At 33.2% G+C, this 21,654-nt stretch overlaps 1 protein-coding gene and 1 long non-coding RNA gene across 2 annotated transcripts in view; one reads left to right on the top strand and one right to left on the bottom strand.

Annotated features, from left to right (window-relative positions):
* Positions 1-1,838: 1,838 nt before the first annotated feature.
* Positions 1,839-21,654, top strand: part of LOC132547714 (uncharacterized) — a 121,958-nt gene continuing 102,142 nt past the window's right edge. Inside the window, exon 1 of the mRNA XM_060211521.1 lies at positions 1,839-1,867. The gene's annotated coding sequence lies outside the window, so the exon portion shown is untranslated. The remainder of the gene's footprint in view (positions 1,868-21,654) is intronic.
* Positions 8,177-10,475, bottom strand: LOC132547725 (uncharacterized). Its single transcript, XR_009554129.1, has 2 exons — positions 10,157-10,475; positions 8,177-8,769 (listed from the first exon to the last, which is right to left on the bottom strand). It is a non-coding gene; the product is annotated as an uncharacterized LOC132547725 (long non-coding RNA).

The following is a 21,654-nucleotide window of genomic DNA, read 5'->3' as shown; positions in this document are numbered from 1 at the left end:
TGTATAACACTTATCTAGATAAGATAGTTTACGAAACACTTTTTTGTTGTTGTCATGTAATGCATACAAACAAGTGCCTTTTTATCAAAATAAATTAACATGTGAAACACAAATTTTGCATCCTGAAAATTGAGAAACAGACCAGGTATGGTGATGTTTTGATAACCAGAAAATGTTTTTAATTTAGAACGCGGAATATCCAAATGTTTTATTCTAATAGGAATTTTAAGTCACGTAAATTGTATTTATCAAATCAAATGCCTTAAATTTTGATGATCTTGCAAAGAGTATCTTTGCTTGCTCCTAGTTTTTTTGATAATCGATGGTTATAATCCAAGGCAAAATGTGGATGTCCGAACTTTTGGGATGAGTTTATCTGCGCCTTAATCACATGGTCTATCTTTTACTTTTATATATAAATTACAAAATTCACAGGAAAGTAATAAAATATCTATTCCATGGATATTCAATGACGCAAATATACAATTAAACATTTCAATGTTTTAAAACAAAGCGATCATATTTGCGATAAGAACGTAGAAATATCTTTCAAAGTTCGACGTAATTGTAACGTAAGGAGTAAACGCCCAATCAAAGCAATAGCTTAGTGTCATTGGAATGATTATTTTGGACAGCTTTTAAAACATAGTCAATGCCAAATTATGGAAGCTTCTTTCTTTTCAAAACAATTGAAACATAGAACAAAAAAGTTTCGTTGTATAATGAACTGAAAGCATCAAACCCATCTTGTGATGTAAAATTGAAAACGGAGGTTTATTTTCTTCTTAGTACATAGTTCCAAAATGTATATTCTTACATAAAAGGTGCATTAACTGAACAATAACAGATAAATAATTTGAAATGATGTGTGTAGCGGCTTGGTGATTATTGAAAAGCAGTTGTATAGATCGAGCCTGTTTCTGTTTCTGTTATGTTTGTCTTAGAAAACGCAAGACAAGGATATAATAATCCAAATGATTAAGTTTGCTTCACATTTTTGGAGTTGTAATGTAATGGCATACAATTAAATATCTGTAACTATAATGACAAGAGTAACACAAATCTAACCTCTAGAAAATTGAGAATCAGAATAATGATTATTTTCATTATAATTAAAAAGAAATTAATGGAAAATCAAAGGTATCATAATTATGAAGAAGATATTAAGTCAAATAAATTGTACTAATCAAATAATATGCCCTTGGTTTTGATAATCATGCAAAGAAATTACTTATTTCATCATTTTGTTTTGTTGGTTAGTGATAGACATAATCCAAAATTAAATATGATAGTCCGAACATTAGTAATCAGTTAATCAGCATTTCAAAATGCAGATCAATCTTTGTTAATCCCGAAATCTTGTGATAAAGAACACAAAATTTACGGTAGAATGATCCATTTAAAAAAAATCAAAACCACAAAACACCACATAAGATATGTATTCAATAAAGCATACTTACAATCAAACATTCCCAAACAGAATCGTCTCATTACGATATTAACGAAATCATTAAATTTGGATACGTCACTAAGATTTTATTAAAAAGGATTTTTATAGAATTAAATGAAGGAGAGGAATTTAGATTAACTTTCACACGGTGCAAGTAAAGCCGTTTGCTGAACTTTGACTGGTAGCCAATGATGGAACAACTTGATACGGTCTCCATCACCATTGTCCGTTGGTTGCTCACAGTAACTGTCCTCCCATCCAATGAAAAGCATTTCTATGAATCTATTAATATCTTGAATCTTAATTTAACTGCAGACGTTTTCAGCTCACACGGTCTTTTGCAGACAAGCACAAATATCGTCTCATCGGCGTTGCGAAAACTGAGATATTGTCAGCTGCGGCTGCTGCAGTAAGGAGGTAAGATTATCTTTTTTCGTGTATATATAGTTGAGGATATCAACTTTTAGACATCATCATAATCTTGCGTGTCTACACACGAGTCCTGCTCCAAATGAATTTGTCTATATGTCTATATGTATTCCCAATCACAACTTAAACAATCACCCAGTCCGTTTAGCTATATTCAGATTCCTCATCATTTACATACCGGAATTTAACTCAAAACTATTTATTTTTATTTCATATTATTCTTATAGTTTATCAGAGCTCGAGGAGACCAATCGTGCTAAGGTGTACTTTACTCTCAGGGAATCTTATGTACCGAAATGTCTGTAGACAATCATTTAATCAATATTCAATCAAATTAATCCAAATTGGTTCATTCCAATTCACATTTACTGAATTTATATTCATAGTTATCATATATTAACTAGACGTTATTTTTTTGCTCAGTTGGCATAGATATTCAACGTTTGTCTAGAAATTCTTTGATAGAAATAGGCAAGATGCCAATGACGCCCACAATCAAAGTATTGTATATTATTAAATGATGAAAAGTTATCATTTATTGTGTTTCCAATTGTTCTATGAGCACGAAATCGCCGAAAATTGGAGTCAATATCTAAATTAAGTTATTGTAGCTTTACCTCTGTTATTAATTATCTTAATATTTCTACAATGATAGTCTATTGACGTTTGCTCTAGCGAGCAGTTGTAGCAAATATACATTATATTGGCAGTAAATAAACTAGCATCAACTAGAAAAATAATTTCATCTTCAGATTTTGTATAGTTGTTTTGGTTAGAATATTGGTGTATGTTTTTCCGTGTTGGGGTATTTTTTTCTTCCTGCTAGAGAAATAAGACAAAATAAAAAAAATAAAAGTTATTATACAGATGGTAGTTAAAATACTTTCTATTACAGGCAGTTTTGATACGTTCTTGTACAGGTATTTCTCGTGTGTACTCGTTAGTGTAGTTTTTTTTTCTCTTGTACAGGTCGTTTTTATATCGCACAGTTTGTCGTAAAAACGTCTCCTTCTTATAACTTATCGTTTTGGTTGTCTTTATTAGTTCCTATACAGTTCCTACTAAGGTACTACGTTGATAAGTTCTTATGTAGGTGGTACTGAAACGAATCCTTCGTCGTCACTAAAAATGTCGTAGACATCAATTAGTCCGTAAGTATGCCTTGTTATGGACTAACTAGTTATCCGGCTGATATCATTATTTCTGCATTTTCTGGTATCAGGTGTTGTGCACGTTTTAACCTGAGACATTCATCAGTATTAGAATTAACTTTCCTCTTTCGCGTCTCCACGATCCGTTTGGTATAAGTTACGATTTACACAAGTTGGAGACATGACCAGGGCGTTTGTGGTGTGGTACCAAGGTTTTAGCTATACAAAGTACACTTCCTAATAAATAAAACCCAACCCGGATTAAAGTATAAAAATTCTTTACCATGTATTAAATGATGCCAACCTTGTAGTATTTAAAACAATACGTCAGAGAAATAAACCATATTTTTTGGCAAATCTAACATTGTTTGCAATGATTTTTTATAACGATAATTTTATTACCTTGAATCAGGGAGCAGGTGATTACTAGATGACATATAAGTTACAGTACAAAGTAATTGTTTTCATATATAATTAATATAGTATACATTGAAAGTGTCCGTTAACTGGCAGGATAAGTTCTGAGCTCATATTCCAAGGCATACTGACTATTTTGATTAAAGAAAACTATGAACATTGTTGGTATATATTTATATATACCAGCAAAGTTGCAGTTGGCAAGAAACATTCACATCGAATATCACTTTCATTTATCATATAAAGTCAATCAACGAAAAGTATTTCTTTGAGTTCTTTACGAATTATTTCATTCAGTTGTTTATATCAAGTATGACTGTACTAACTTGTTTTCTTTTTTAAGATTTACAGTAGAGTATGTGAAACAGCATTTGTTTTGCATTGTATCTATCATTTTTAATCATTTCCATAGTTCTTCTCGAACTGATAATAAAGTTCCTATCAAAAAGACAAATTATCAAGCATTCAGTTTTATAACATCAAACGTGGAAAAAGAGTAATCTTAAACCATACTAATATATAAGATATTTGGATGACTGACCAATACCTGAGGATATGTTGAAAGTGCCCACCAGGTTTTTTGCTATCTGGTGACAATTATATTACAACCACACAAAATATTCTCTACAAGTAGATGTTACAATTAACGATATAACGCTTTTATTGACACTAAGTCAAAACAGCAGTAAGACGAAAAATTCTTGACAGTCCAAAATTATATCAAATTAAGTAATCTTTTAAGACAATATTCTTGTACCAATTTTGTTAAAATGTGAATATTGTTTTGCAGTTTTAAATACTTGTATTTAGCAATGTCATGTAATTTGTATTTGTAATAAAACATTTAAGTCGTCAAAATGCACCAGTTTATATGATGTTAAAGTATTGTCAATCATTCATTATTAGATTGACGTTTCCGAAAATGTATTGCTTTTACATAATAATAATAATAATAATAATAATAATAATAATAATAATAATGATAACTGGATTGATCATTCCGTCATCAGTGACTATTTCGTTTATGTAAGAGGAGACTTAGTATGTTTTAAAAATGTTGTTTACCTCATATGTGTGATCATTTTTTTTGTATTGAAGTCTCATAAAAATTCTTATGATGAACGAAAATTTCGAACATTTTTCTATAGTGGTTTGTCATCAAAATCATAATCCACGGCGAGGACTGCTTCAATATAGATATATTAAACAACAAAAGCAAAGAAATATGTTTTTATTTTTAGTAATCGTCTTGCATCACCACTGCGAAAATTAGTCCGGTATAGATATTACTTTAAAGTTTAACCAAACTTTCATTCAGTATTAAAAATGTAACACACACACACACATGTATTTAACGGATGTGAAAATAGGCGTAAACGTTATATTAATTCATTTTCCGAGTACATGTACTCGGTTGTTTCCAAATTCAGCAAAGGTTTAGGATTACTCTAGCGAATTCACCATTTTTACCAATAGAAGGCCACTTGAAATTTTACAATGGTTGTGTTTTTTCCTCATTAACTGTGATATAGTCCGGTCTGGAAGTACAGTAAATTCTCTAGACAAAATGTCAAAAGCACAAAAGTGTACTGCCAGATTGATGTTAGTGAAAGTATGAAAGTCTTATAATTATATGGTGAACAATCATGTATTTTAACGTTGACCATGTTTTTCTAACAAGAGAATCCTGTGGAACATTATTTTTCTGTTGACAGGTTCTTCAATCCTCACGAAATATATTATCATTTTATTGTATTGTGGGAAGACATTATTCCTTCCAATAAGGTACAGAAAAGTATCTACTATATTTACTACGGTTTGATTGCAAATGATTAGGCCCTTAACATCACTGACGAGTCTTACAGAGCTGTTTATTTCATAATTAAGTTCTATGTATTAATCTTGATTTTGAATTTTAAAACAATCTTGATGGAATTGGTGTTTATAGTATTGATACGAAAGAGTCAATTTTGTTAAGACATTATTTTTCATTGATTTAATCCTAAGACACGTAGCAGATATCGGAAATTAATATATACATTCAAATCATGTACGAAGGTATACACCATGTTTATCTTTTATCAACTTTGTATTGACAGATCTTCAAAAAATGTACACAATAATCTATGCTTCATGCAATACTCAAACAATCTTTAATAATATATCTGTTATTGATGTGTACAACGCAACGTTACATTTAAAAAAAAGCAAAAAAAAATGAAAGGCAACCTTGTGGTATATTCCATTTTTTGATACATAGTAAGCATGGTTATATTTTTACTACAACAATACATGTCATCAAAAATTAACCAATGTGTTCAAAACTAGCATCAGGACATCATATGGAATGCGACAGATAGAATGTAAAATAGTCGTGAAATCAAAGTGGTTATGTCTGTAAAGTAAATTTTGGCAGCAATCATGAAAATATGTGTAAGTGACTCCCAAGATTATACAACAGACACACAAGTGATTAGCACTTTATAATAATAATATACTGCTTATTGTCGAAATAAATACAACATACATTTTGTCTATAGTCTGTAAAATAAATGTATCTACTGTTATATCTCATGTTAAAGCGATTAGAATATTTCTTTAGTATTTCTTAAAACCCATAAATAATTACTTGCGACCTAAAGTATTAAAGATTTAAGTGTTATAATGATTTCGGACTGCGATTAGATATAATATAAGCTTTCAAAATATAAATGCTATTTTTAATAAGTATCAAAACGAAAATTATTGCAAAAATAAATATACCTTACATTACAAAACCAATTTCAATTTATAAACGCTTGAACAGAATTGAAACTATCGCGACTGGTGATTATGTAAGTTCAGATAGGTGATAGCTGCCATGTCTAGTCCACAATACACATTGGGTCTGAAATGTCAAAACCAAATGGTATCAAGATTATCAGAGATGATTATCATAATTTTCTTTTTTTAAAACGTTTTGACAATTATGTGTTTCGGTTAGAACAAATCTAATGTCACCTGATTATATCAGTTTGTCATTCATATCCTCGATATTAGATGACAACATTTTTATAATGAATCACTTTTATCTGATATGATAATAACGTGCTTGTATATTATCTGTTTTCGATAGGTTTTTTTTGCGAGAAAATACTATTTGCAAAGCAAAATTGTTTTTAAAAAACGACATGTTCAAAATACATTTATACTTGTGTACTTATGAAAAGTATTGATGCACAATAGAAATCTTAGAAACATCTGCATACCCAAATCTGCCTTTTGCCATGCTTGGATATCTTTACTTAAAGATACCATCACTTTGTAACACATGTATTCTTGTTTGATAAAACCGAAACGTATTTCAACATGCGGTTCTTACAGTATAGGAATTTAGTAGCATACTTGTTTTGTAGACATATCATCACCAAATAAGCCATAAGGATCATTTTCAGATTATGACAACATATTGTGTGATATTGTTCTCAACAATGAATTGCAATAAGGAATGGTTATGACTGGAAAAATATCTGTTTCATTGGTTCAGTATAAAAGCTTAATCTTTATAGTAATAAAAATAATATTTTGTAGGTAGACATCAGTTCATATGATCGTCATTAAAAAGGAAGAAAAAACACCGATATATGCATCGTATTCATTCAAAAGACCTACTACTTTCTTATTCGTTACGTCTTAGGTATAACAACCACGTCGGAAATGTAACTGAGACAAGTTTTCAAGATTGCTTATATTTTAGAACCAGTGTTATTTAGAGTTTATGTTTACAGTCTTTTATACTGGTCAAGAACCATACACGTAAAAGAACAAATATATTTCATACAGATGATACATCCTAATTACTATTAAAGAATAAACTCCTTTTCTATAATCACTATTTGATTCTATATGTGTAATAGACCTCCTATTTCAGATATTGTGTTCAATAATGATTCAATCGCAGTAGTATCGGTACCTCCAGAGGTCGCTGCAATCACACACAGTGGTGCTGCACGTGCTTCTGTTCTAGCTTCTCAGACTGCTTACGTCATCAACTGTCTCTAGCCCTGTCTTCTTTATGTCAATGTGTTTCTACATATAGCAACATTACGTCATACCATCATTGTGTTGATGCAATCCCGAATATAAGACGCAACATTTCACTGAGTGATAGTACATCATAAGAGAGCATATTGAAATAATGCAAATGATAACGAATGATGGTGTATTTTAGCCGAGGTTTCAAATATTCCAAACTCATAATCCAGATGAATTAAAAAGGAAATTCTCTTAAATATGCAAAGATGATTGTTATGTGTACAGCATCCAGAATTTATCGTTTTTGATGTGAGAACGTACAAATTGTGTTTTCATTTTGTGTTTTAGCAGTTTTCTGTGTTTCTCAACCCTGGTTTTGTTTTCTATATTGTTATTTGTTCATGTTATGGGTATAATCTAATATATATATATATATATATTGTTGCTATAACAACGCTCAAACTGTATTAATTTTTGTCTTCTGTATTCTTCCCCGACCAGCCACCCTATTTTCCCCCCAAAATGTATTTATGATGATGCTAGGGGTAAAACATCTAAGATTTATTGCTTTTGCTAAAGACTGTGTTTCCAATTTGCGTTTTTCGATGTTTTCCCCTCATCCGTAACCAAGTATGTTTATCGATCTATTTTCTCCCAATGCTAATATACTTAAATCGGTTTATCAGCAATGCAATACTATATGTTTCCAAATATCTTAAACTGGGGTGAGTTGTTTAATTTCTTATTGTTATTTTTTTTAACAAAAACAAAGAAAATACCAACATGTCGATATAGACGTAATCCAAACACAAATTCAGTCACCCGTGCCAGGTAAACCTAGATTAATCCAAATAAATAATGTCAGGTTTCTAAATGAAAACAGAACCATAAATCAACCTAATTGGTATCAAACACGTCCAGTTTCATAACATACAGAGAAAAAAAATGTCAATGAAATCACTATCATGACTATAAAACTTCCCAATAATTTTCATCAAACTGCATCGATTGAAACTCTTTATGGTTAGTTTGTCAGTTGTCGACATCTTGAACAAAAATGATTATTTTAGGAAAAGGCCCTTCAATATCGAATCAACTGTTTCATGTTAACACCATCATTGGAGGAAGCAGTTATGCTGCTATCCAAAAATGGATAATTCACAATAGGGAAATCGAAATCATCACGTTTATCGTACAGCTTCGACGAAAGTTGTCCATTATGTCACTGACTTTCATTTCTGTTGGGTATATACGATGGGCGTGGTCAATGAATTTCTTGTTGTTTAAAGACAAGATGTCATCATAGATCTGAAAATGAAATTGAATGATGCAATGTAAATTCATTAATATGCTGTATACGTGAACGATTTTTTTCAGGTTGGTTAGTATTTTTATGACTGAAATTCATCAAAGCAGTAAGAAATTGACGTGTGGTGTTTTGCTGATTAAAGTCACGCTCTTCAGACAAAAGATCAGCAGTGAAAATGAAAATGAATGTGACAGCGTATTCACCGAAACGTCACACACGAATTCCTGACTGGTTGTGATTTAAGAACTTCAATTCTACACTACAAGCAATTGTCTAGCATCATAGACATTCGTTGTATTTTTGGCAAATTTTGATTAGATTGATTTTCAAACATTAATTATACCAAATATTTATGTTGTATGTAGATTACCGACAAATTTTGCATAGAAACTTGGAATATAAACATGCCATATAATTCACGATACTTTAAGATTTATGCAGAAACAAAGTGTGTAGTCTGAACATCAATTCCATATCGCTATGGTTTTGGAGCAACCATTTTGCAAAGCCGAAATACGTGAGTTATTGACCCACAGGGCATTGCGATGTGGCGGGATTATAATGTTATGTGAAAGAGAGCGGAACAGGCATTGTTTTTGTTATTTCCTGGATAGATAGACGTATGTTTTTTCTTTGAATGTCATATACATTTCATCCATCTGGTAGAAAATCACGTTGGTGAAATATATCTTTATTTTGCCTCACACGTGAAATATGTCTTTTATTCTCTCTTACTCGTGAAACATGTCTTTATTCTGTTTTAGTCGTAAAACAAATCTTTATTCTATCTCAATCATGAAATATATCTTTATTCTATCTAACTCGTGAATATATATTATTATTCTACCTGGATTGTAAAATACATCTTTATTTGTCTAACTCGAGAAATATATTATTATCTTTATTCGTATAAGTGAATAGTACCATTTATAATTCAGAATTAGATCTGTAGAGCCAGGCAACTACCGGTTCTGCCTTTCCTGATAACAACAATAGTTTCTCCCTCCTATATTTCTCACATATACCACAATTGTAATGATATGCAATAAATTGCTATAAAAAAACATTTTTGGTTTCCTGCCGGTCATTTAGGCACGTTACAGGTAGCAGTTATAGTAGTATATTATAGCCCAAAATATTGAGTTATTATTAGCGTTAAGATGTATTACGGCTTACATTTCGAAATTTTAAAGTTAACATTAAGGTGTGTTGTGAACATTAACGCCCTATAAATCTTACTGACACGGTATTGCTCTAGATATACATAAATCGTTATAAAATATTCTGCATGTTAAAAAAATATTATTAATATCTGAATTGATGATGAATAATCTTTAAAACCACATTCTAAGTGATAGTAATTATTGCGTATTAGATGTATGTTACCTCGTTCCTGCTGCTGTCCATTCAGATCTGTTCTCGTTGGTACGATTGCACATTGAGGTAAAGGTTAAATGTTATCTCAAGTGTTTTGCAACTATCTCACCATGTTTAAGTGGTTGTGGTTAACCAAATTAACCACCATAACTATATAAAGCTATTGGTAAAGATATCAATGATTTACCAGTTGTTCAGCTTTCTCCACAGATGAAAATTTTGGTTAGCGGTTCTGGCAAAGTCAACTGAACAAAGTGAACGTTGCTATCTTAAGAATTCTGATAATTAACCATTTACCACGAGCACAAATTGCCAAATAATAGGACTCGAGTTTGTAAGAATACTAACAGCATCTCCGTATAAAAAAATTCTCGCTCTAGTTTTGCTGTGACTGTCTTTAAGTAATACCACAGCATGAAATATACACTACCACGAGTATTCCTTGTACATAAATACCTAGACCACATCTTCAGCTAGTTTCTTATGATCCTTATATAATGGGGTTGCAAGGTTGCATCTCGTATGCTTCAGTCTGATGTGATGAAGAATACATCTTGATAATTATCCTCTCAAACTAATGTCACCATTGGGATGATTTTCTATCTATTTTGGAGTCTTCCTCTTGTATTTCATGTGTTGTGAATTCGTATTGTTTTTATATTACTCTATATTTTTTCTGACCTAGCTGTTTAATTAACAGCTTTGTAGGGCAATATATGTATATATATGTGTGTATGTGTTTGTTTGTGTGTGTGTGTGTGTGTGTGTGTGTGTGTGTGTGTGTGTGTGTGTGTGTGTGTGTGTGTGTGTGTGTGTGTGTGTGTGTGTGTGTGTGTGTGTGTGTGTGTGTGTGTGTGTGTGTGTGTGTGTGTGTGTGTGTGTGTGTGTGTGTGTGTGTGTGTCAAATTGCTATTGTTTGCTTGAAGCCATGTACACTGTAGATTAATGAAATGGATTAAGATGTTATTTGTTATTATCAAAATACCCACGTGAATCTGTAATCATTATATATAGACAGTTTATTTGCAGATACATTTGATTTGAATATAATTAAATATTAATCAATATAAAACAACTGGATAATAAGCAAACAGAAACGTTTCGACACTTCCTGATATTTTATCTTATCTAAAGATTCTGATGGTCTAATGCACTTACAACACAGGGTTCCGAAATGCATGCTGACGAAGATCATAGAGATGTTTTATGGTTGTCATGAGGATCTCTGCTGATGGTTTTGGTTGTGGTTAAAAACGCGATTCTCAATTAGCGAAAACTTAACTTCGTTTACTTGGATTGACAAGGGTAATATTGTCGATGTCTTCCGTGTAACAGAAGATCATTACTCTTACTGAACAGCTGAGAATGTTCTTTTCGTCAATATGTCAATATCGTTTTAGCGTAGTGATTGTCATAAGATGCCAAGAATCATTAACCGATTATCTCTATCATTTCCTACCACGAAACCAACATGGACAGATTTCCCTTGTGTAAATTTTCCATCTAGGGATAGTAACGTACCTGCATTCCCGACTTATTGTGCTTACTTGTCGAAGTCAAATCGATATTCAACGGCTTGTTCCATTTATCACTTATTTTTTTATTTTTGTGCAAGAAGTCGTCAACTGACGGACAAACTCGTAACACATGGTTTCAAATGATGCAAGTTGATAAAAACTATATGAACGTCATATTGATATTATACAGAAATATTCCTTATCTTTGTACGATATGAAGTCGGACGTGTTTGACACTCGTTAGTTTCCATGTTTGGTTCCGTTGTGGTATACCTTGTTCTGATATGAGAATGTGTTTGACCTGAATGTACATGGTGATGAAGCAGAAGACGCCTACTCTCCCGGATCATCTGGTCTTATTTACCTTATATTTTTAAGAAATCGCTGTGTAAATCTAGTTGAATGAATTTCAGCTTGGATTATGATAAGATGGACATCATAACCTTTTCTTTTTTCTTATTTTTTTTTTTTTTTTTTATTTTCATTGACTAAATTACTAACACCAGTGTAGGATTTCATTGGTAAGCTTAGCATTACCAATTCAAGTTGTAGATACCTTTGTAGCTGAGATGCAAATAATGACATATAGAAAGCGATAAGTTTTCTGTTTATAACTTCGAGAACGTCTCATATGATTTGTTTTGTTTAGAAGGTTGACAAGCATGACGGCACACGACGGATCATATCAACTGACATTGGCGTGAGTGGTAGAATATCTTCGTAACTGAATCGGGCAGGTGAGCGTATGTATCCTAAATTACAGATTCCGTAATATTTTAATTATATCACAAAATGAATGTATATATGGTTTCGTCGGCAAAATAGACTGATTTATAACATAAATTAGACTTACTTTGAAATTTTAATCCATTGCCCCTTTTCAAGAAACAATCCTCTTTAACACTTGCGGCATAATGCTCTCTTTACTTTTTGCTTCTTTTCCAAATGGAACACCAAAAATTGAGATATGTTGTCAAGCCAGGTGTCCTTTGTTCATATAATCTCAGTATAAACAACTCTTTCATGATGTATTTGTATTGCGCAAGTCTAGTCTTTTTTATAAATGACTCATCACACATTTTTCAAAGCACTTTATTTCATTAGTGTTGTATGATATGCTTATAAAGATGCATCTTTCGGTATTCACTGAAAATGATTTACAATTAATCTTACTGTAGACTTACGTAGTTACATCCATATATGTACATTGAAGCTGTACTGGTTCAGAGTCAATAGTCCTAAAATAGGTTCACAATTCATCACAATTAAAATTACATTATTATTCACAAGTTCATATTGGCTCTCGTAAACATAATCTTTGCGTTGTATGTTGCGCCATAGGGGAAATCGTAGAATAGGGAGTAGAATTCATCACATAACAGCCTATTGGCGCCATGGATATCTCTTTTTCAGACTAAATAATAAAATCCTACGACTTCCAAAACTGTAAACCATGTCCGTGGTATTCGTGCAAGGCGGTGTCAGACGGAGGGATCTGTCCTGCAATTAAAACAAAATAGATGTAAGCATTCGCTGAACATCTCAAGAGAAAATGCCTAGATCTATATCATGATTTTTTTTTTAAAATCAATTTTGAATGTAGAAAGTACGCCTCTTAATTCCTTATTGGTTTCTAGTCATTTATGGAAAGCGTATCTGTATTCTGTATCAGATCAATAACTTCGACTCTGATACTTTCCTATCTGTTAACCCTTAATGCTACATCTGTTCTGTAATATTGATCATACATAAGTCATCTAGCAACAGTTTAGACTTACGTCAGTAAGCTGCTTAACAAAGATATTAATTCTTTATCAACGTATAGTTCATGTAAGCAAACTTTTACTCTGTTTTTGCCAGGCGGAACATAGCTACTACGTACTGATGGTAATCTACCGAATGATCGATAAAGATACCGTGCCGAAGGTTATCTTCTTGCAAATTAATATAAATAAAGGTTGTGTTTTACCTGTTAAACACTTTGATACGGATTGAGTATTATCTGCCTGATAGTATAGATATTCATTTCACTGAACCTGGTACACAATACATTACGTATTGAGAGTTATTTACCTGTTGATCGATGTATGTTTTGGTGTTTGTGTATCTGATTAACATTATACTACAAACTGAAGGTACTAACTTTACTGTACCTGGTGACTATATATTACGTGCTGAGTGTAGTCTACTGGTCAGCCTGCCATGTATTGAATTAAATCTATTCGTTGATCTATATACTACATATTGAGGTTCACCACCTGGTGATCAGGATAATTATCCATTACAAATTACATGATTAACAATATACTACTTAATAAAGGTAATATTTGTAGTATACTTGGTGAAATCTATCTGTTGATACGTATACTATGTATTGAGTGTAACTTAGATGCTGGTAAATTCAATATCTGATGACTGTAATGTACCTGTTTATCAGTTTATTACTGTTGAGGGTGCTTCATCTGGACGTTTACATACTGCTTATTGTGAGTGCGCCATCTTGTTATCTGTGTTCTGAGTATTGATAGTACTCCATCTTGTTATCTACGTACTGAGTATTGATGGTACTCCATCTTGTAAACTAAGTACTGAGTATTGCTGGTATCCATCTTCTTATCTATGTAGTAGGTGTTGATGGTACTCCATCTTGCTATCTATGTGTTGAGTATTGCTGGTATTCCATCTTGTTATCTATATACTAGGTGTGGATGGTACTCCATCTTTTTAGCTATGTACTGAGTATTGCTGGTACTCGATCTTGCTATCTATGTTCTGGGTGTTGATGGTACTCCATCTTGTTATCTATGTACTGGGTAATGCTGGTACTCCATCTTGGTATCTATGTATTGAGTATTGCTGGCACTCCATCTTGATATCTATGTACTAGGTATTGCTGGTACTCCATCTTGTTATCTATGTACTGGGTATTGAAAGTACCCCATCTTGTTATCTATGTACTGGGTATAGCTGGTACTCCATCTTGTTATCTATGTACTAGGTATTGCTGATACTCCATCTTGTTATCTATGTACTGAGTATCGATAGTACTTCATCTTGTTATCTACGTACTGGACATTGACAGTACTCCATCTTGTTATCTATGTACTGGGTATTGCTGATAATCCATCTTGTTATCTATGTACTGGGTATTGCTGATACTCCATCTTGTTATCTATGTACTGAGTATCGATAGTACTCCATCTTGTTATCTATGTACTGGATATTGCTGATAATCCACCTTGTTATCTATGTACTGGGTATTGCTGATACTCCATCTTGTTATCTATGTACTGAATATTGTTGGTATCCATCTTGTTATCTATGTACTAGGTATTGCTGATACTCCATCTTCTTATCTATGTACTGGGCATTGACAGTACTTCATCTTGTTATCTATGTACTGAGTATTGCTGGTACTCCATCTTGTTATCTATGTACTAGGTATTGCTGGTACTCCATCTTGTTATCTATGTACTAGGTTGTGCTGATACCCCATCTTGTTATCTATGTATTGAGTACTGTTGTTATCCATCTTGATGTCTATGTACTTTATATCCTTTATATCCACGTCTGAGTGTTGATGATACTCCATCCTGTTATCTATGTTCTGAGTATGGATGGTACTCCATCTGCTGAGCTATATACTGGGTATTGCTGGTATTTTATGTTGTTATGTATGTACTGAATAGATGCTACTCGATATTGTTATCTACATCTGGGTGTTGATGGTACTCCTTCTTGTTATCTATGTACCGAGTATTGCTATTACTCCATCTTGTTATTTAAGTACTAGGTATTGCTGGTAATCCATCTTGTTATCTATTTACTAGGTATTGCTGATACTCCATCTTGTTATCTATGTACTAGGTATTGCTGATAATCCATCTTGTTATCTATGTACTAGGTATTGCTGATAATCCATCTTGTTATCTATGTACTGGGTATTGCTGATAATCCATCTTGTTATCTATGTACTGGGTATTGCTGATAATCCATCTTGTTATCTATGTACTAGGTATTGCTGATAATCCATCTTGTTATCTATGTACTGGGTATTGCTGATATTCCATCTTGTTATCTATGTACTGGGTATTGCTGATAATCCATCTTGTTATCTATGTACTAGGTATTGCTGATAATCCATCTTGTTATCTATGTACTGGGTATTGCTGGTAATCCATCTTGTTATCTATGTACTAGGTATTGCTGATAATCCATCTTGTTATCTATGTACTGGGTATTGCTGGTAATCCATCTTGTTATGTATTTACTAGGTATTGCTGATACTCCATCTTGTTATCTATGTACTGAGTATCGATAGTACTCCATCTTGTTATCTAGGTACTGAATATTGTTGGTATCCATCTTGATATCTATGTACTAGGTATTGCTGATACTCCATCTTCTTATCTATGTACTGGGTATTGATCGTACTTCATCTTGTTATCTATGTACTGGGCATTGACAGTACTACATCTTGTTATCTATATACTGGGCATTGACAGTACCTCATCTTGTTATCTATGTACTGGGTATTGCTGATAATCCATCTTGTTATCTATGTACTGGGTATTGCTGATACTCCATCTTGTTATCTATGTACTGAGTATCGATAGTACTCCATCTTGTTATCTATGTACTGGATATTGCTGATAATCCACCTTATTATCTATGTACTGGGTATTGCTGATACTCCATCTTGTTATCTATGTACTGAGTATCGATAGTACTCCATCTTGTTATATATGTACTGAATATTGTTGGTATCCATCTTGTTATCTATGTATTGAGTATTGCTGGTACTCCATCTTGTTATCTATGTACTAGGTATTGCTGATAATCCATCTTGTAATCTATGTACTAGGTTGTGCTGATAATCCATCTTGTTATCTATGTACTGGGTATTGCTGGTAATCCATCTTGTTATCTATGTACTAGGTATTGCTGTTACTCCATCTTGTTATCTATGTACTGGGTATTGCTAATACTCCATCTTGTTATCTATGTTCTCAGTATTGATGGTGCTCATTCATCTAAGCTATATACTGGGTATTGCTGATACTCCATCTTGTTATCTACGTCTGGGTGTTGATGGTAATCCATCTTTTTATCTATGTACTGAGTATTACTGGTACTCCATCTTCTAATATATGTTCTGAGTATCGATAGTACTCCATCTTGTAATATATGTACTGATTATTGCTGGTACAACATCTTGTTATCTATGAACTAGGTATTGCTGGTACTCTATCTTGTTATTTATATATTAGGTGTTAATGGTGCTCAATCTTTTTCTCTATGTATTGAATATTGCTGGTACTTCATCTTGTTATCTATATTCTGAGTATTAATGGTACTCCATCTTGTTATGTATGTATTGAGTTTTGCCGGTATCCATCTTGATATCTATATGCTAGGTGTTGATGATACTCCATCTTTTCATCTACGTACTGAGTACTGATGGTACTCCATCTTGTTATCTATGTACTAGATATTGCTGGTACTCCATCTTTTTATCTATGTCTGCGTGTTGATAGTACTCCATCCTGTTATCTTTGTACTAGATATTGCTGGTACTCAATCTTTTCATCTATGTACTGAGTACTGATGGTACTCCATCTTGTTATCTATGTACTAAATATTGCTGGTACTCCATCTTTTTATCTATGTCTGCGTGTTGATTGTACTCCATCCTGTTATCTATGTTCTGAGTATTGATGATACTCCATCTGCTAAGCTATATACTGGGTATTGCTGGTATTTCATGTCGTTATGTATGTACTGAATAGATGCTACTTAATCTTGTAATATACCTCTGGGTGTTGATGGTACTCATTCTTGTTATCTATGTATTGAGTATTGATGGTACTCCATCTTGTTATCAATGTACTGAGTATTGCTAGTACCCCATCTTGTAATATATGTACTGAGTATTGTTGGTACTCAATCTTGTTATCCATGTACTGAGTATTGCTGGTACTCCATCTTTTTATCTATGTACTAGGTATTGATCGTACTCCATCTTTTTATCTATATTCTGAGTATTAATGGTACTCCATCTTGTTATCTATATACTAGGTGTTGATGTTACTCCATCTTTTCATCTACGTCTGCTTGTTGATGGTACTCATTCTTGTTATCTATGTATTGAGTATTGATGGTACTCATTCTTGTTATCTATGTACTGAGTATTGAAAGTAATCCATTTGTTTATCTATGAACTAGGTATTGATCATACTTCATCTTTTTATCAACTTATTGAGTATTGATGGTACTCCATCTTGTTATCTATGTACTGAGTATTGCTATTACTCCATCTAGTTATCTATCTTCTGGGTGTTTATGGTACTCCATCTTTTTATCTACGTCTGCGTGTTGATGGTACTCCATCCTGTTATCTATATTCTGAGCATTGATGGTACTCCATCTGCTAAGCTATATACTGGGTATTTCTGGTATTTCATGTTGTTATGTATGTACTAAATAGATGTTACTCGATCTTGTTATATATATACTGGGCATTGAGAGTACTGCATCTTGTTATCTATGTGCTGAGTATTGAAAGTAATCCATCTTGTTATCTATGTACTGAGTATTGCTTGTACTCTATCTTTTTATCTATGTACTGAGTATTGCTTTTGCTCCATCTTCTAATATATGTTCTGAGTATCGATAGTATTCCATCTTGTTATTTAAGTACTGAGTGTTGATGGTACTTCATCTTGTTATCTATGTACTGAGTATTGCTTGTTCTTCATCTTCTAATATATGTTCTGAGTATCGATATTCACTCCATCTTGTAATCTATATACTGGTACTCCTTGTTGTTATGTATATACTGAATAGATGGTACTCCATCTTGTTATCTACGTCTGAGTATTGTTAGTACCCGATCTTGTTATCTATGTACTGAGTTTGACTGGTACTCCGTCTTCTTATCGATTTACTGAGTATTGATGGTACTCCATCTTGTTATCAATGTACTGAGTAATGCTGGTACTCCATCTTGTTATCTATATACCAGGTGTTGATGGTACTCCATCTTTTTATCTATGTACTAGGTGTTGCTGGTACTCCATCTTGTTATCTATATATTGAGTATTGCTGGTACTCCATCTTGTTATCTATATATTGAGTATTGCTGGTACTCCATCTTGTTATCAATGTACTGAGTAATGCTGGTACTCCATCTTGTTATCTATATACCAGGTGTTGATGGTACTCCATCTTGTTATCTATGTATTGGGTATTGATCGTACTTCATCTTTTTATTGATGTACTGAGTATTGATGGTACTCCATCTTGGTATCAATGTACTGAGTATTGCTGGTACTATATCTTGTTAACTATGTGCTGGGAATTGCTGATACTCCATCTTGTTATCTATGTACTGAATATACCTGGTACTCAATATTGTTATCTATGTACTGAATATTGATGGTACTCCATCTTTTTATCTACGTTTGGGTGTTGATGGTACTCCATCGTATTATCTATGCACTCTGTGTTGATGATACTATCATCTTGTTATCTATGTACTGGTTGTTCATGGTACTCAATCGTGTTATCTATGAACTGAGTATTGATGGTACTCCATTTTTTTATCTACGTCTGGGTGTTGATGGTACTCAATCTTATTATCTATATAATGAGTATTACTGGTACTCCGTCGTCTTATCTGTATCCTGTATATTGAGGGTTATTTATCTCACACTGAGTAGTGAAGTTGATTGGATTTTGATCAAACTTCAAATGCTTGTATCAACATAAGTCACTTTCTCCCCTAAATTATCCATCCTAGTGTTCTTGTAAGCTCCGTTCTGAAAATTTACTTCTTCCCATCGATATGGATGGAAATAGGATTTTGTTTGTATTTCAGCAATCCTTGTTTATTTAAGGGCATAAGCAACAACTTACACAGAAATATTTATAATTACCGTTGACTCCTGACTTTGTAAAGGCATTATCATTATACATGGAATATTCAAAATTCTCTCTTGCGCACTTAATGATATTACGGACTCCGGCGTAGCTCCTGCGTAAAGTTATCATATCACACACTAAAGTCCATTTGAAATATGGTTCTTATGCCAATTTTCGTCAAACTAAAGTCAGGGTTTGGCGAAATATCATGTTTATGTTATTGTTCTGATAAGTCAGGGCTAGTCTGAATATCGTGTTTATGTTATCGTTCTGATAAGTCAGGGCTAGTCTGAATATCGTGTTTGAGTTATTGTTCTGATAAGTCAGGGCTAGTCTGAATATCGTGTTTGAGTTATTGTTCTGATAAGTCAGGGCTAGGCTGAACATTGTGTTAATGTTATTGTTCTGATAAGTCAGGGCTAGTCTGAATATCGTGTTTGAGTTATTGTTCTGATAAGTCAGGGCTAGGGTGAATATCGTGTTTATGTTATTGTTCTGATAAGTCAGGGCTAGGGTGAATATCGTGTTTGAGTTATTGTTCTGATAAGTCAGGGCTAGGCTGAATATCGTGTTTGAGTTATTGTTCTGATGAAGTCAGGGCTTGGCTGAATATCGTGTTTATGTTATTGTTCTGATAAGTCAGGGCTTGGCTGAATATCGTGTTTGAGTTATTGTTCTGATAAGTCAGGGCTAGGCTGAATATCGTGTTTATGTTATTGTTCTGATAAGTCAGGGCTAGACTGAATATCGTGTTTATGTTATTGTTCTGATAAGTCAGGGCTAGGCTGAATATCGTGTTTATGTTATTGTTCTGTTAAAGCCAGGGCTAGGCTGAATATCATTTTTATTTTATTGTTTTGATAAAGCCAGGGCTAGGCTGAATATTGTGTTTATTTTAATGTTTTGATAAAGCCAGGGCTGGGGTGAATATCGTGTTTATGTTATTGTTCTGATAAGTCAGGGCTAGGCTGAATATCGTGTTTATGTTATTGTTCTGTTAAAGCCAGGGCTAGGCTGAATATCATTTTTATTTTATTGTTTTGATAAAGCCAGGGCTAGGCTGAACCTTGTGTTTATTTTAATGTTTTGATAAAGCCAGGGCTAGGCTGAATATTGTGTTATTGTTCTGATGAAGACAGGGCTTGGCTGAACCTTGTGTTAATTGTTCTGATGAAGACAGGGCTAAGCTGAATATCGTGTTTATTGTTCTGATGAAGCCAGGGCTAGGCTGAATATCATGTTTATGTTATTGATCTGATGAAGCCAGGGCTAGGCTGAACTCTGTGTTTATTGTTCTGATGAAGCCAGGGCTTGGCTGAATATCGTGTTTATTGTTCTGATGAAGCCAGGGCTAGGCTAAATATTGTGTTTATTTTAATGTTTTGATACATCCGGGGCTAGGGTGAATATCGTGTTTATGTTATTGTTCTGATGAAGACAGGGCTTGGCTGAACCTTGTGTTAATTGTTCTGATGAAGACAGGGCTAAGCTGAATATCGTGTTTATTGTTCTGATGAAGCCAGGGCTAGGCTGAATATCGCGTTTATGTTATTGTTCTGGTGAAGCCAGGGCTAGGCTGAACCTTGTGTTTATTGTTCTGATGAAGACAGGGCTAGGCTGAACCTTGTGTTTATTGTTCTGATGAAGCCAGGGCTAGGCTGAATATCGTGTTCTGATAAAGCCAGGAGGGCTAGGGTGAATATCGTGTTTATGTTATTGTTCTGATAAAGCCAGGGCTAGGGTGAATATCGTGTTTATGTTATTGTTCTGATAAAGCCAGGGCTAGGGTGAATATCGTGTTTATGTTATTGTTCTGATAAAGCCAGGGCTAGGGTGAATATCGTGTTTATGTTATTGTTCTGATAAAGCCAGGGCTAGGCTGAATTATGACACATGATATCGAAGCAATGAAGTTTTAATATCTGATTTCTTGTGGCTTGAAAGGTCGTGCATAAAAATGATATTAATATTTCTCTCATCTTTCTAGCTAGCAACTAGCATTTGTAAACTATTTCAGGAGCGGAAAAAAGAGAATGATTTTTCAACTTCTAGGTCTAAAATTGAAAA

The sequence above is a fragment of the Ylistrum balloti genome, unplaced genomic scaffold (genome assembly GCF_031769215.1).
Source record: "Ylistrum balloti isolate Yb309-2 unplaced genomic scaffold, AGI_CSIRO_Ybal_v1 Utg369614, whole genome shotgun sequence".
NCBI classification, from domain to species: Eukaryota; Metazoa; Mollusca; class Bivalvia; order Pectinida; family Pectinidae; genus Ylistrum; species Ylistrum balloti.
Note: the sequence above shows the minus strand (reverse complement) of the source record. Positions and strands in the feature narration are given on the sequence as shown.